General features: G+C 42.0%; 1 protein-coding gene across 10 annotated transcripts in view; it reads left to right on the forward strand.

Moving 5' to 3' along the window:
• TMEM164 (transmembrane protein 164) overlaps nucleotides 1-14,741 on the forward strand; it is a 193,019-nt gene that overhangs the window by 141,674 nt on the left and 36,604 nt on the right. The gene's annotated exons all lie outside the window — the stretch shown is intronic.

Raw genomic sequence — 14,741 nt, forward strand, 5'->3', positions numbered from 1 at the left:
GGTAGATCCTGTTTCTTTGCAATCAGAGGAATAGCTTGGAGTATAGAACAGATAACAGTGGTTAAGATCATGGGTTCTGGAGGTAGGCTCAAACCCTGGCTCAACCATTTCATAAGTCTTGAGACCTTGGGCATGTTATTTAATTGAACCCTACTCCTCTTCCTTTTTAAATGGACCTTGGATTTGTACAATTGAGATAAACATACTTATAGCCTTTGATTCATAACAGACTCCATCATTGGCCTGTGCATGGCTCACTTTTATTTATGTGTGCATTCATTTATTTATAAATAATATAATAAACAACTGACATGTAAGTGATAATAACTTAATCTGCCAGTGTGCTCTTCCCCATCCTGTTCCCAGGCTACCCTGAGAGAACCACTATCCTGAATTTTATTATTCCACTTTTTTTTTAAATCTAGTTTTCTGTCTCTCTCACACACACAGACATGTATATCTCTAAATAAGGCACTATTTAGTTCTAGCTGGTTTTTGACCTTTATTAAAAAATAGGCTGTCATGTTGAATGTAGTCTTCTGGGACTTGCTTATTTTTTCACCATTGTAATACGAAGGTTCATCTATATGATTGAGAATAACTGCAGTTACATTTTCACTGTGGTGTAACATTCTGTCGTGTGAATATACCGTAATGTATTTCTCCATTCTCCTTGGGGTGGGCATTTGGTTGCTGCCAGTATTTTGCTATTAACAAAAACCTCTCAGTGTCTCAGTTTCCGCATCTGAAAATTGGGGGATAACAATAGGAGCTACCTCGTAAGGTGTTATGAAGATGAAAGGAGTTAATAGTTGTAAAGCACTTAGAATAGAGCCTCCTGGTTCATAGTATATAGTTGGTTGGTAAGTATTAGCCATTATAACCACTGCTGTCTTCATCATCATCACCACAGCTCAGGAAAATGCAGTAGACTTAGTTATGACATAACTCCTGGGAGCACTCAATAAATGTTAGCTCTTGCTCTTATTACTTATTAGGAAGTCAGAACACCAGAGCTTCCTTCCCTGTCTTCAGAAATGACTTTTCTATTTTTTTTTTTTAGAAATGACTTTTGATACTAGCCACTGTATGAAAGAATGGCACGTTGAGGTCTCCCAGGATAACAGGCTGCAGCCCATAAGTCAGTTAGAGGTGGGAGGAGAGGAGCTGGGGGTTTCATGTTTCTTCTTGGTTAAAGGAAGCAGCTGAGTGAGGCCTTGCAGCACATGCAAGGGCTGACAGATCTGAAATCTCCCCTCAGAAGAGTTCCATGGGCTTGCCTGGGCAAGGCAGGCAGGTCTGGATTGCTATTTATCTCTCATACCAGGAAATAAACTTGCACAAGTAGCTGTGCCACCAGGGGAAAAAAAACCCGGCATCTTTCACGGGTTCAAAATGTTTTGTTTGACATCAGGGAGCTGGTTTGGGGCAGCCACCTAAAAACCACAGCTGTGTTCTCTTGCTTTCTCAAGGGCTCTGAGCCCCAAGGAGGAAGTCAGCCAGCAAGTAGGAGCATCCCTGATAAGGTTTAGACTCCGAAAGGAGGGGCCAGTCTCTCCCCAGGGCCAGTTACTCACTCCTCCCTCTTTTCTCAGGTGATGAGAAGAGAGGGCGAATCATGGGCCCGATAGGGCTGTGGGTATCTGTTCATAGTAGGAGTGGGAATTGGTCACAAGGGAAAATACTATGAGAACAAGGGATTTGGGGGTCAATGGATCCCACTTTATGTATTATTTTCTTAACATACTCAGATACTCTGAGGTAGGAAGTTCTTAAAACCAGAAAAAAAAAATTAGCAGTAGTCACCATTAATAGCTTAATGCGTGCTCTTGGTTAAGGATTCCTGCAATACAGAAATATAAACAATATAGCATGAAAGCTTCCCCATCTCACTTCCCAAAGGTAATTGCTGCTAACACTTTTTGACCTTTTCCTTCTTTAAAAAAAAATTGGCTACATGATTAATAAATGAATACAGTTATTTGTTGTAAAAGGTAACCTATACGAGTACAGTAAAACCTGCAAAAGCCAGAACCTGTGTACGGTGGAAACCAATCAGAGAAGGAATACTTAAGTATTTTCTACTAAAACAAGTAATAGAAAAGTGGTGACTGCACCCTGTCAAAGGGGGGAAACTTGCGAGACCCAGAAAAACAAAGTAGTCCCGTTGTTCCGGCTCTCACAAATTTCACTGTATAGAGAAACCAAAGTCAAAGTCTCACCTTCCCTGGCCCAGCCTCTACTTCCCAGTCATGTTCTCCCCTCCAGTGTGGTCAATATCTTCTACAGAATGAAGGTCATGCTTTATACAGTAGACACTTGTTCTTTTTTACCTAAAAAATGGCTGTACTTCCTTTTTTAAAATTGTGTCATAGTTAGTCTTCCTTAGAATTTTTATGCCTTACCTGGACATCTAGGTTGTTTAGGTATTAGAAATAATGCTGCAATGAACATCTTTATATGTATTTCTTTGTACCTATATGCAAGCATCTCTTTTAGTTTAAATTCTGAGTCAACTTGAACGTGCGTTTTAAAATTTCAATAGATATAAACTGTTCTCCAAAAAGAGTGTATCTTGTTTTTTCTTCCGCTTAATAGATTTTAGGGTTTTGCCACATCAGGTCATACAGATATACCTCATTTCAGTTTAAAAATGTCTGCATCTCTTTATTATAAATATTTGCGAATGTACTGAAGAGCTGAAATAATAGTATAGTGAACAGGGATTACCTATATATAGTTGGAGGGTGTAAATTTGCTGAATCATTTCAAAGAAAGTAGCAAGTATCTTGACGCTTCCATTTTAAGTACCTCAACCTGTAACTCCAAAGAATGAGGACATTCTCTTGAATAACCACAATACTATTATCACACTTAAGAAAATATTAATACCATCTACTTTCTAATAGTTTATATTCATATTTCTTCAGGTATCTCAAGAATTTCTTTTATAACTTAAAAAAAAAATCAGGATCCAGTCAAGGTTCAAGTATTACTTTTGATTGTTCCATCTCCTCAGTTTGTTTTTTGTATTTTTTTTTTTGAAATCTAGAACAGTCCCTTCACCTTCTTTATTCATGACATTGAAATTTTGTTGGGTCTAGGCCGATTGTTTTCTAGAATGTTCCACATTCTGGATCTGTCTGTGTTTCTTTATTGTTTTTTACTGGTGGCTTGGTATTCTGCTGTATGGCTGTACTGTGGTTTATTTAACTAGTCCCCTACTGATGGTCATTTAGGTTGTGGGCATTCCTTTTGTGGCTCTTCTAACAAGAGGTGTTTAGTCCCAAGGAGTTGTGACACTAGTAGGCCACAGTAAACGTCTGTGGTTAGTTAATAAACATAAAGTGCTCCAAAGCCAAACTTCGTTGGCAGGACTATTATCAAGGGAAGGGAACAGCCTTCTCTTTTCCCTCCAAGGGAGATAGATTATCTTTTTCAACTCCCTGATTTATTTTTAAAGGCTACAGTCTGGGGCAGAGCTGAGGCCAGGGTCCTCTCTCTGTAACTACCTGTACTCACTTTAGATTTCATCATCAGCCATGGCCTTTTTTGGTAATGCCACAGCTTCCTGAGATGTGAGCTCCTTCTACTTCCAGGGGTCCCTTCCTCCCACACAGTTATTCTCACTTGAGCCTGCCCTTCCCTTCTCATCTCCTGCCTAAGGCTCATCCTTCCATCTGTGTTCTGAGTCTTGTCTCCTCCTGCCTGCTTCGGACTTCTCACTCTCTAGTGTCTCCTGCTCCTTCCTCTGTACTGGCTCCTTCCCCTCAGTTTGTAAATATGTTCACGTCTTTCCCTTATTTACAGTTATTTCTTTGTGTCTATAAAAACCAAAAACCAAACCCATTGCTGTGGAGTCGATTCCAACTCATAACGATTCTAAAGGACAGAGTAGAACTGCCCCATAGACCTCCCAAGGAGCACTTGGTGGATTTGAACTGCCGACGGCCGTAGTTCTTAACCACTATGCCACCAGGGTTTCCATACTGCCCTTTAAATAGAGCTTCCACCTCTCTCCCTCCGTTCACTCTTCTTGAAAGATTACTGTGATAGAACTATACAACACAAAGAGTGAACCCTAATGTAAGCAGTGGACTTTACTTAATAATATATCAATATTGGTTCATCAGTTATAACACTTGTTACACTAATACAAGATGTTAATAATGGGGGAAACTGTTGGGGGAAGGAGCATATGGAAATTCCTTGTACTGTCTGCATAATTTTTCTGTAAACTTAAAACTGCTCTAAAAAATAGTATATTAACAAAAAGTTTACTGTTGACCAGCAGTCTGTCAAGTAGGGTGCACTAGATGTTCCACTGGGGTGTGTAAAGAAAAGAAGATATTAGCACTTCTGTGCATTTTGAAATTTCATCCTTTTTAAATTTCTGTGTTTTGTTTTATAATGTACATATACCGTAGTATAGTTATTCATATATATCATTTGAAAAAGGAAGTATACTTGTTGGGGATTATGCAAAAACATTTTTTCACTGATAGGGGAATATGACAAAAACAGTTGAAAACCACTGGTGTAGACTTAATATCTCTACTTTCTGAGTTCTAGTCAATTGTCTCACCCCAATGTGGACGACCCTTACCCCACTTCTCAGCTAAAGCCCCCTCTCACTGAACTTACCATTGGTGAGCTCATTGAAGAATTCAGTAGTCACTTATGAGTTTTTATCTTACTAGATGTCTGTGCCGTTTGACTCTGTTGCTCACACTCCTGGAAACACTAATCTCTTGGCTTTTAAGATTCCATTCTCTCTCTAGTCCCCTGGTTTTATTTTGACCATGCCTTAATATGAGTTTCTTCACCTTTCAGCTCTTCTTATCCTCTTCAACCTCCTAGAGATATACTTCTGAGCATCTCTTCCAGGCTATCACACTGGCACCACAAATTCAGCATGGCCCCAGCTTCCTTTCTTGTTCGCCACCTCCTCTAGTCTATTCCTTTGACTGTAGACCTCAACTTAGGAAGAAGCACCAACATCTCACCAGTCACCTAGGCCATCAGGCTGAGGGTTGTCTTTGACTTCTCTTCCTCTTGTATTCCTGCATATCTCCCTGTCCAGTCAATTACTTAGTGGTGGTGATTCAACCTCCTTACCTTCTCTCAACTTTGCCTATCCTCTCTTCTCTCACTGCCTCTGCATTAAGCTTAATTTGTTGTTGTTGTATGTCGTAGTGTTGATTCCAACTCATAGCGACCCTGTATGACAGAGTAGAGCTGCCCCATAGAGTTTCCTAGGCTGTAATCTTTACAGGAGCAGACGGCCAGGTCGTTTCTCCTGCAGAGATGCTGGATGGGTTCAAACTGTCAACCTTTCAGTTAGCAGGTGATCACTTAACCATTGTGCCACCAGGACTCCTAAGATTAATTTAGACATTTCAATTACCAGTCTGTAATTGGTCCCACTGCCTTCATTAGCATCTCCTTCACATAGCCACCAACAGGAGCACTACACAATTGTACATTATATATGTATCTCCCTCACTTTAAAAAGAAAATCAAACTAAAACACCTACAGTGGCTCCCATTTCCCACTACAGGATAAACTTCCTGCTCCAAAGCTTGATTTACAGGGCCTTGCATGGTCTTTTGCTGCACTGATGTCATCTCTTTATCTGTTAGTCTCCTCAACTAGACTATGACTCTTGTAGGGTAGGGCCATGTTTTCATTGCTGTATACCCAGAGCCAGGCACAGTGCCTGACACCCAGTGATGCCTCAATAGTGTTTTTTGTTGGTTGGATGAGAGTGAGAATAGGACTGTCATGGGTGAGAAGAGGAAAGCAGTGAGGACATTCCTTTGAGAAATAAAGAGGTCTCAAATGAGAAACTCTGGCCCAGAAATGGGCCAAAAGAGTGGCCCAAGTTGGGAAGCTAAGTTTCCCTGGTAGTGGTAATTGCAATGTGTGTACTAATGTGTGTTTTTGGACTGTGGAGCAGGCCTGGATGTCACTGTCTTTTGCTGGAGGCAGTGAAAAAAGCCTCAGCTTTTGACCCAGACAGACCTGGCTAAGATTGAAATCCTGGCTTTACCACTTATTGGCTTGATTGATGTTGAGAAGAATGATAATAATTATATAACAGCCAATGTTTATTGAGTATATGTTATATGCTGGCACTGGGCCAAGAATGCTACATGCATTATTTCACCACAACCTGATGAGATAAGTATTATTCCCATTTTACAGATGAGCCAACTGAGGCTCAGCAAGATTTCGTGATTTGTCCGAAGTTGTATAACAAATAAATGATGGAACCAGGATTTCAATCTAGGCAGCCTGATTCCAGGCTGGGGATATTCCTTTAAGAGTCATCAGTATATAAATACTATTAAAGCCAGGAACCTGGATAAGATTACCTAGTGAGTGAGAGTAGATAGATAAGAGGGCCAAGGACTTGGTTCTGGTCCACTCCAATATTTAGAGGTAAAGAGATGAGGGAGATTCAACAAAGAAGATTGAGGAAGAAAGCCACTGAGGCAGGTGAAGAACAAAGAGAGTAGTATCCTAGGAGCCCAGTCCAGAACATGTTTTAAGAATGAGAAAATTATCAAATGCATCAAATGCTGTGGGTAGATCAAGTAAGATGAGGCCTGAAAATTTACCAGGATATAACTGTACAAGGGTATAGGTGGTGCCTGGAATTCCCCTGGCATCCTGGCCTGGAGATGAGTCTAATTAGAAGGGCACCTACTTAAAATGTATACCAAGACACCCTATGGGCTAGCTTCCATCCTTGTGTTATCATTTGGAATTAGGAGTATGGAGGTTATTGATAACATTGACAAAGCAGTTTTAGGGGAGTTATGGGAGTGAAAATTTGATTGGAGTGGATTGGATGGGAATGATCTTGTGAAAGAAGGGGACAGTTGCTGGTGTGATGTCCTTGAGTAGTTGAGAAAGGATAGAATCTACAACACTAATGGAGGACTAGCCTTAGCCAACAGCGCAGGAAGTTCATGCGTAGTAACAGAAGAAAAGGCAGTAGTTGGGATACGTTCAGGGAGGAGGAAAATGTGAAGGTGGGAGCTTGTGGGTGTTCTCTTCTGTTTTTTTTCTCAATAAAATAGGAAGCCAGACCATAAGCTGAGAGGTTTGAGGAAAGTGGGAGAAGGTATGAAATAGTTATCTAGGAGAGAGGAAAATGGATGGATTCTGGAATACAGTTGAATTGCAGGGCAACATTAAGGGCCCACTTGAAGTTTGCAGTCATGAATTTAAAGAATTAACAGCCATGTTTACTTGTGTGTATAGGGAGATACAGGCAGGGAGTTGGATTTAACCAGGAATGTGGTTTTGTAAGGCAAGTAGGAAAAAGGGAGGAAAGGTATCAGGCCAGTTGAAGAATGAATAAAAGGGAATGATGGACTTTGAACTCAATGCTGGGTAAGTATAGAAGTGAAGATGTAAGTTTGGTGAGGGGAAGTAAAAAGGTGGTAGGATCGATGAGTTGTAGGTCCTGGGGGAGTGAGTTGGATAGATAGGAGGTGGTCGTTGGAGAGCGAGATGCGTGGCATAAAGTTCATGGAGGGGTTGCAGGTCTTGGTAACAACGGGTATGACTGTGGGAATAAGAGCCTGAGGTAAGATGGAGACAAGATCTTGAGGGGAATGGAAGTTAAAGCATTGACAGGGTAGAGTGTTGCTAAATATTGAAAACACAGGAATTTTGACAAAGGAGTGTTGGAAAGACATGATAGGGGAGCAAGAGTAAAGTCTTCAAGGGCTGAGGGGGAATACATGCTGGGAGCGGGTGACAGTAGATGAGTGTAATAAGAAGGAATAATATGGTCCCATGACTTGAGATTCACATCTGAGGCGTGGTTAGGAAGGAGGCAGAAAGAATGGTCTGGAAGACATAGCAATTTAGAAGCAGCAAAGAAGAGCAAAGAGAACTCCCTCTAACCCTCCCTTAAGGGATTATGGGAGGAAGAACATCTACCACTCAAGAGGGCTATAGGGATAGCAATGTCCTCAAAGGAGAACCTGGTTTCTTTAAGAGCAATAAGGTAAAGGAACTGTTCAAAGAAGAGTTTGAGGGTACAGGGGACTGATGATGATGGTCAGTGGACTTGGACTCCAGAAAATGAAGTGGGCCCAATTCAGAGAATGGAGTGGAGATGGGATCAGATTTGGGGATGTGGAGAGCAACAGGGGGATTAAGAATTCAGGTGTTGGGGGTGACCTTGGTGTCTGGGGCTTCTTAGAGTGACTGAAGTAAACAGGGATGTAGGACACGATGGTACTGGTAATCTTTATAGAAGAATATGGTGGTGCAGCTGTCAGTGCTGTGCCGTGGGCGGAAGGAGGTAGGGGATTTTGCTACGGACAGAGCCTACACACCTAACGTTTCAAGCAGCCTGACTCTAGAGGCCTGGAGAACTTAACCACTCAGCTCTTTTGATTCTAAAAAAAGATGTTCATTTAGATGTGAGAAGGAAGTTAATGATCTGTATAGCTTAAAACATTTTTATTGCTTTTGACTTTCTATTACATTGACATTAAGATGCTTCTTCTGTAGCCTCAGGATTCCCCAGCTGAAAGGTAACCAGGATATGTACATTAGAGTTCTAAATGTTCTCCTGGGGGAAGAAGGACATTTCTTACAGATATTGCTTGTAAAATGGGAAAAAGAGGGTTGGGGTGAGGCTCTAAGAGGAAGTTCTTGGAACTCGGCACAGGCTCAGTGCTCAGTAAAGAAGAACTGCCTTTTTCTTCCACCTTGCTGAATGCCCTTTGCTCCCATCCCCAGGCCTTTCATATTCTTCCTTAGATGTTACTTAATGTCTCTGGGCCTTAGTTTCCTTATCTGTCGAATGGGAGAATCATAGTCCCTATTTCACAGGAAAGTTGTGATAATTAAACAAGTACCAAACCAAAACCCATTGCCCTTGAGTCAATTCTGAGTCATAGCAACCCTATAGGTCAGAGTAGGACTGCCCCATAGGGTTTCCAAGGAACGGCTGGTGGATTCGAACTGCCGACCTTTTGGTTAGCAGCTGTAGCTCTTAACCACTGTGCCACCAGGGCTCCAGTTAAACATGATCGTGTGTGTAAAATGATCTAATATAATGCATGGCACATAATATAAGTGCTTGATAAATATTATCGTTATGAATTACCTCCCATTCAGCTCCCTTCTTCCTGCCACTTCCTGTTTCTTTGTTTAGTTTTTCTCTTTCATCTCTGTCATCCCTTCCGCTCCCTATTTTCCCATACTTCCTCCTTTGTCTATTTCTTTTTTCTCCTCCCTGGCTGCCAGTGGTGCCCACTCCTAGTTTAAACCTCTTTGTGGCCCTTTGAGGTAAGAAACTTTGGGGTAGAGGTAAGGCACTCTTGGGGTAGAGGTAAGGCAGCCTCAGAGGAAGGAAACTGCTGGTGGGGGCAGTCCATTGGCCACCCCAACTGAGTCTGAGGTCGAGGGGTCCACAATGGGCTGCTGACAGCCTCAGGAGATGGGAGGCTGGTATTGCAGGCCACCTCGGCCACTCTGTGAAGTGGGGCTGGGGACAACAGTGGGGCAGAACAGGCTACGGAGATGAAGATCACTTGAACAGAAAGGGGCTGGGTTCAGTCAACATATGGAGGGACAAGTGAGGACAGTGCCATCCTGTGGCTGTTCCTGCTGCTAATACCACTGTTACAACTCCGGTTGATAATGACCAAGGCTCTTTTCCACTGAGCATCTCCAGTGTGTTAGGCTTTTGGGTGATAGTTGGGGGAGTAGTGGAGTGTACTGGCTAAGACCTTAGATTCTAGAGCCAGACCACCTGGATTTGAATACTGGCTCTGCCGTTGAACAAGTTTTGTGCCCTTGTGTAAGTTATCTAACCTCCCTGTGCTTCAATTTCTCATCTCTAAAATAGAAATAATAGGAATAGTACAGTTATTATGATTATTAGGTGAATCAATATTTTTTTCTTTGTGTTACTTCTTTAAGCTTTGTTTTTTTTTAAATTTTTGTTGTGCTTTAAGTGAAAGTTTACAAACCCAGTCGGTCTGTCATACAAAAACTTATATACACCTTGCTGTATACTACTAGTTGCTCTCCCTCTAATAAGATAGCACACTCCTTCCCTCCGCTCTTTTTGAGTCCGTTCAGCCAGCTTCTGACTCCCTCTGCCCTCTCATCTCCCCTCTAGACAGGAGCTGCCCACAGAGTCTCATGTGTCTACTTGATCCAACAAGCTCACTCTTCACCAGTATCCTTTTCTATCCCATAGTCCAGTCAATCCCTGTCTGAAGAGTTGACTTTGGGAATGGTTCCTGTCTTGGACTAACAGAAGATCTGGGGACCATGACCTCCGGGGACCTTCTATTCTCAGTCAGACCATTAAGTCTGGTCTTTTTATGAGAATTTGAGGTCTGTATCCTATTGCTCTCATGCTCCCTCCAGGGTTCTCTGTTGTGTTCCCTGTCAGGGCAGTCATCGGCTGTAGCCGGGTACCATCTAGTTCTTCTGGTTTCAGGCTGATGTAGTCTCTGGTTCATGTGGCCCTTTCTGTCTCTTGAGCTCGTAATTACCTTGTGTCTTTGGTGTTCTTCATTCTCCTTTGCTCCAGGTGGGTTGAGACCAATTGATGCATCTTAGATGGCCACTTGCTAGCGTTTAAGACCCCAGATGCCACTCTCCAAAGTGGGATGCAGAATGTCTCCTTAATAGATTTTATTATGCCAGTTGACTTAGATGTCCCCTGAAATCATGGTCCCCAAACTCCCGCCCCTGCTACGCTGGCCTTCGAAGTGTTCAGTTTATTCAGGAAACTTCTTTGCTTTTGGTTTAGTCCAGTTGTGCTGACCTCTCCTGTATTGTGTGCTCTTTCCCCTCATCTAAAATAGTTCTTATCTACTATCTAATTAGTGAAAACCCCTCTCTCTTCCTCCCTCCCTCCCTCCCCCATCAAAGGATATTTTCTTTGTTTAAACTATTTTCAAGTTCTTATAATAGTGGTCTCATACAATATTTGTCCTTTCACAACTGACTAATTTCACTCAGCATAACGCCTTCCAGATTCCTCCACATTATGGAATGTTTCAAAGATTCATCACTGTTCTTGATTGACACATAGTATTCCATTGTGTGAATATACCGTAGTTTATTTATCCATTCATCCATTGATCGGCACCTTGGTTGTTTCCATCTTTTTGCTATTGTAAACAGTGCTGCAATGAACATGGGTGTGCATATATCTGTTCATGTAAAGGCTCTGATTTCTCTAGGATATATTCCAAGGAGTGGGATTGCTAGATCATATGGTACTTCCATTTCTAGCTTTTTTTTTTAATAGCTTTTATTGTGCTTTCAGTGAAAGTTTACAAATCAAGTCAGTCTCTCACACAAAAACCCATATACACCTTGCTACGCACTCCCAATTACTCTCCCCCTAATGAGACAGCTTGCTGTCTCCCTCCACTCTCTCTTTTTGTGTCCATTTCTCCAGCTTCTAACCCCCTCCACCCTCTCATCTCCCCTCAGGGCAGAAGATCCCAACAGTCTCAAGTGTCCACCTGATCCAAGAAGCTAACTCCTCACCAGCATCCCTCTCCAACCCATTGTCCAGTCCAATCCATGTCTGAAGAGTTGGCTTCGGGAATGGTTCCTGTCCTGGGCCTCTAGCTTTTTAAGGAAGCGCCAAATTGATTTCCAAAGTGATTGTACCATTTTATATTCCCACCAGCCGTGTATAAGTGTTGCAGTCTCTCCACAGCCTCTCCAACATTTATTATTTTGTGTTTTTTGGATTAATGCCAGCCTTGCTGGAGTGAGATGGAATCTCATTGTAGTTTTGATTTGCATTTCTCTAACGGCTAATGATCATGAGCATTTCCTTCTTCAGTGAAATGTCTGTTCATATCTTTTGCCCATTTTTTAATTGGGTTATTTGTCTTTCTTTTGTTGAGGTTTTACCGTATCATGTAGATTTTGGAGATTAGACGCTGATCAGAAATGTCATAGCTAAAAACTTTTTCCCAGTCTGTAGGTAATCTTTTCACTCTTTTGGTGAAGTCTTTGGATGAGCATAGGTGTTTGATTTTTAAGAGCTCCCAGTAATCTAGTTTCTTTTCCGCATTGTTAGTAATGTTTTATATACTGTTTATGCCATGTATTAGGGCTCCTGGTGTTGTCCCTAGTTTTTCTTCCATGATCTTTATTGTTTTAGATTCTATGTTTAGGTCTTTGATCCATTTTGAGTTAGTTTTTGTGCATGGTGTGAGGTATGGGTCTTGTTTCATTTTTTTGCAGATGGATATGCAGTTATGCCAGCGCCATTTGTTAAAGAGAATGTATTTTCCCCAATTAACTGACTGCAGGTGTTTGAAAAATATCAGCTGCTCATATGTGGATGGATTTATGTCTGGATTCTCAATTCTGTTCCATTGGTCTATGTATCTGTTGTTGTACCAGTACCAGGCTGTTTTGACTACTGTGGCAGTATAATAGGTTCTAAAATCAGGTAGAGTGAGGCCTCCCAATTTGTTCTTCTTTTTCAGTAATGCTTTGCTTTTCCGAGGCTTCTTTGCCTTCCATATGAACTTGGTGATTTGTTTCTCTATCACCTTAAAAAATGACACTGGAATTTGGATCGGAAGTGCATTGTATGTATAGATGGCTTTTGGTAGAATAGATATTTTTATAATGTTAAGCCTTCCTATCCATGGGCAAGGTATGTTTTTCCACTTATGTAAGTCTCTTTTGGTTTCTTGTAGAAGTGTTTTGTCGTCCTTGTATAATCTTTTACATCTCTGGTAAGATTTATTCCTAAGTATTTTATTTTCTTGGGGGCTACTGTAAATGGTATTGGTTTGGTGTTTTCCTCTTTGATGTTCTTTTTGTTGGTGTAGAGGAATCCAACTGATTTTTGTATGTTTATCTTGTATCCCGATACTCTGCTGAACTCTTCTATTAGTTTCAGTAGCTTTCTTGAGGATTCTTCAGGGTTTTCTGTGTATAAGATCCTGTCATCTGCAAATAGAGATAATTTTACTTCTTCCTTGCCAATCTGGATGCCCTTTATTTCTTTGTCTAGCCTAATTGCTCTGGCTAGGACCTCCAGCACAATGTTGAATAAGAGTGGTGATAAGGGGCATCCTTGTCTGGTTCCTGTAGGTGAATCAGTATTTAACAAAATGCTTATAATAGTTTCTGGAACATAGTAGGTGTTTGGAGTCCGTGGGTAGTGCAGACTGTTAACATGGTTGCCCGCTAACCAAAAGACTGGCAGTTCAAGGTCACCTAGAGGTTCCTCGGAAGAAAGTCCTGGCAGTCTCATTCCAAAAAAAAAAAACCTGCCATTGAAAACCCTGTGGGTCATAGTTCTGTTCTGACACACATGGGGTTGCCATGAGTCGGAATTGACTCAACAGCAACTGGTTTTGGTTTTATATAAGTGTTTGCTATATTAAATTAAAAAAAAAATCTTACAATCGTATAAGTTGTCCACATAATTATTGTCCTTTTGCTGATGCCAAAACTGGGTTGGGCAGGTTAAGTGGCTTGCTCAAATTCATAGGGCTCTTAAGGGGCAGAGCCAAATCTAGAACCCAGCTATGACAGACTCCAAAGTTCTTGCTCGCAATTGCTGTGCTCAGCTGCCTCTTTGGACATGCCAATGGGAAGTTTGCATTCTAGGAGGGCTGTAATGGACGGAGAATCAAGCGGGCACTGTGAGTGCAGGTGGGTAAATAGCAACTGCCACCTGACAGGTGAGCACGGGTACTGCTTGAGGACGTCGACCAGTGGCTGCAGGCCCTCTGCCCTGGTTCTCTGCTCCCTGCTGTGGGAGAGCAGCCTGGGTTCCCAGGCCCATTTCAGGGAGAAATCAATTTCCTTAGGTACAAAGATTCTTATTACAGCCAGAGAGCTGAGCCTTCCTGGAAGTTTTTCTTCCATCCCTGTTTTTTGGGTAACCTCAGTCAAGTCATTTAACCTGTTTTCATCTCACTTTCCTTATCTGTCAAGTGAGGATAATGATACTTTACTTGCCCACCTCATGGGGATTTTGTGAGGATTGAATGGCTCATGGATGTGAAAACATTTGAAAAAAAATAATACAGTACCCAAATTTAAGATAGTGGGGTGATCACAGCACCCACAGACTACATTACTGTGAGGGGCCAGTGTGGGCCTCTCGGGCCTCCATAGCTACCTCATGCCATGACGCCTTGCCCGTTGTCAAATCTCGTGACCTTCTTCGGTTGTTAAAGCGTGTGTATTTTAACATGATTGATAGGGATGCTTGGAACCTCATCTCCTTTTATGAGTGACTAGGTTTTTACATTTCCCTCTGTGAGCATAAAGTAATAGTTGAGCATCAACTGGGTCCCTGGGAAATTTTCCTTCTACATTGTTTTTTATTTCCAGGAGCAAGAGCCAGTGTGTCTGTCCAGGGCCCACAGTTGTCCCAGCTCCTTTTCTGTGCTGGCGAGCCTCTAACTGCCTCCTCTCATTAGCACACAGTCTTGGTTATATGCTTGCCCTCTGGAGATCAAGGAGGCAGCTGACTCCTTCCTCGGGTATCTTTGTCTCTCTGGGCTTCCCCTTAGTATATGTATGTTGTGTATGTGTGGGGGCGGGGGCTGTATAGGCCATGGAAGCCAGGCCTCTTACCAGCTGCTAAGTTTTTTTTCTTCCCAGAACTGAGTTAGCCACCTACTTGCTTCCATTTTCTGCCTGTTTCTAAACACTACAGCAAGGTACCCATCCCAGGTAGAAACTGTGCTCT

Source organism: Loxodonta africana, chromosome X (genome assembly GCF_030014295.1).
Source record: "Loxodonta africana isolate mLoxAfr1 chromosome X, mLoxAfr1.hap2, whole genome shotgun sequence".
Lineage (NCBI taxonomy): Eukaryota > Metazoa > Chordata > Mammalia > Proboscidea > Elephantidae > Loxodonta > Loxodonta africana.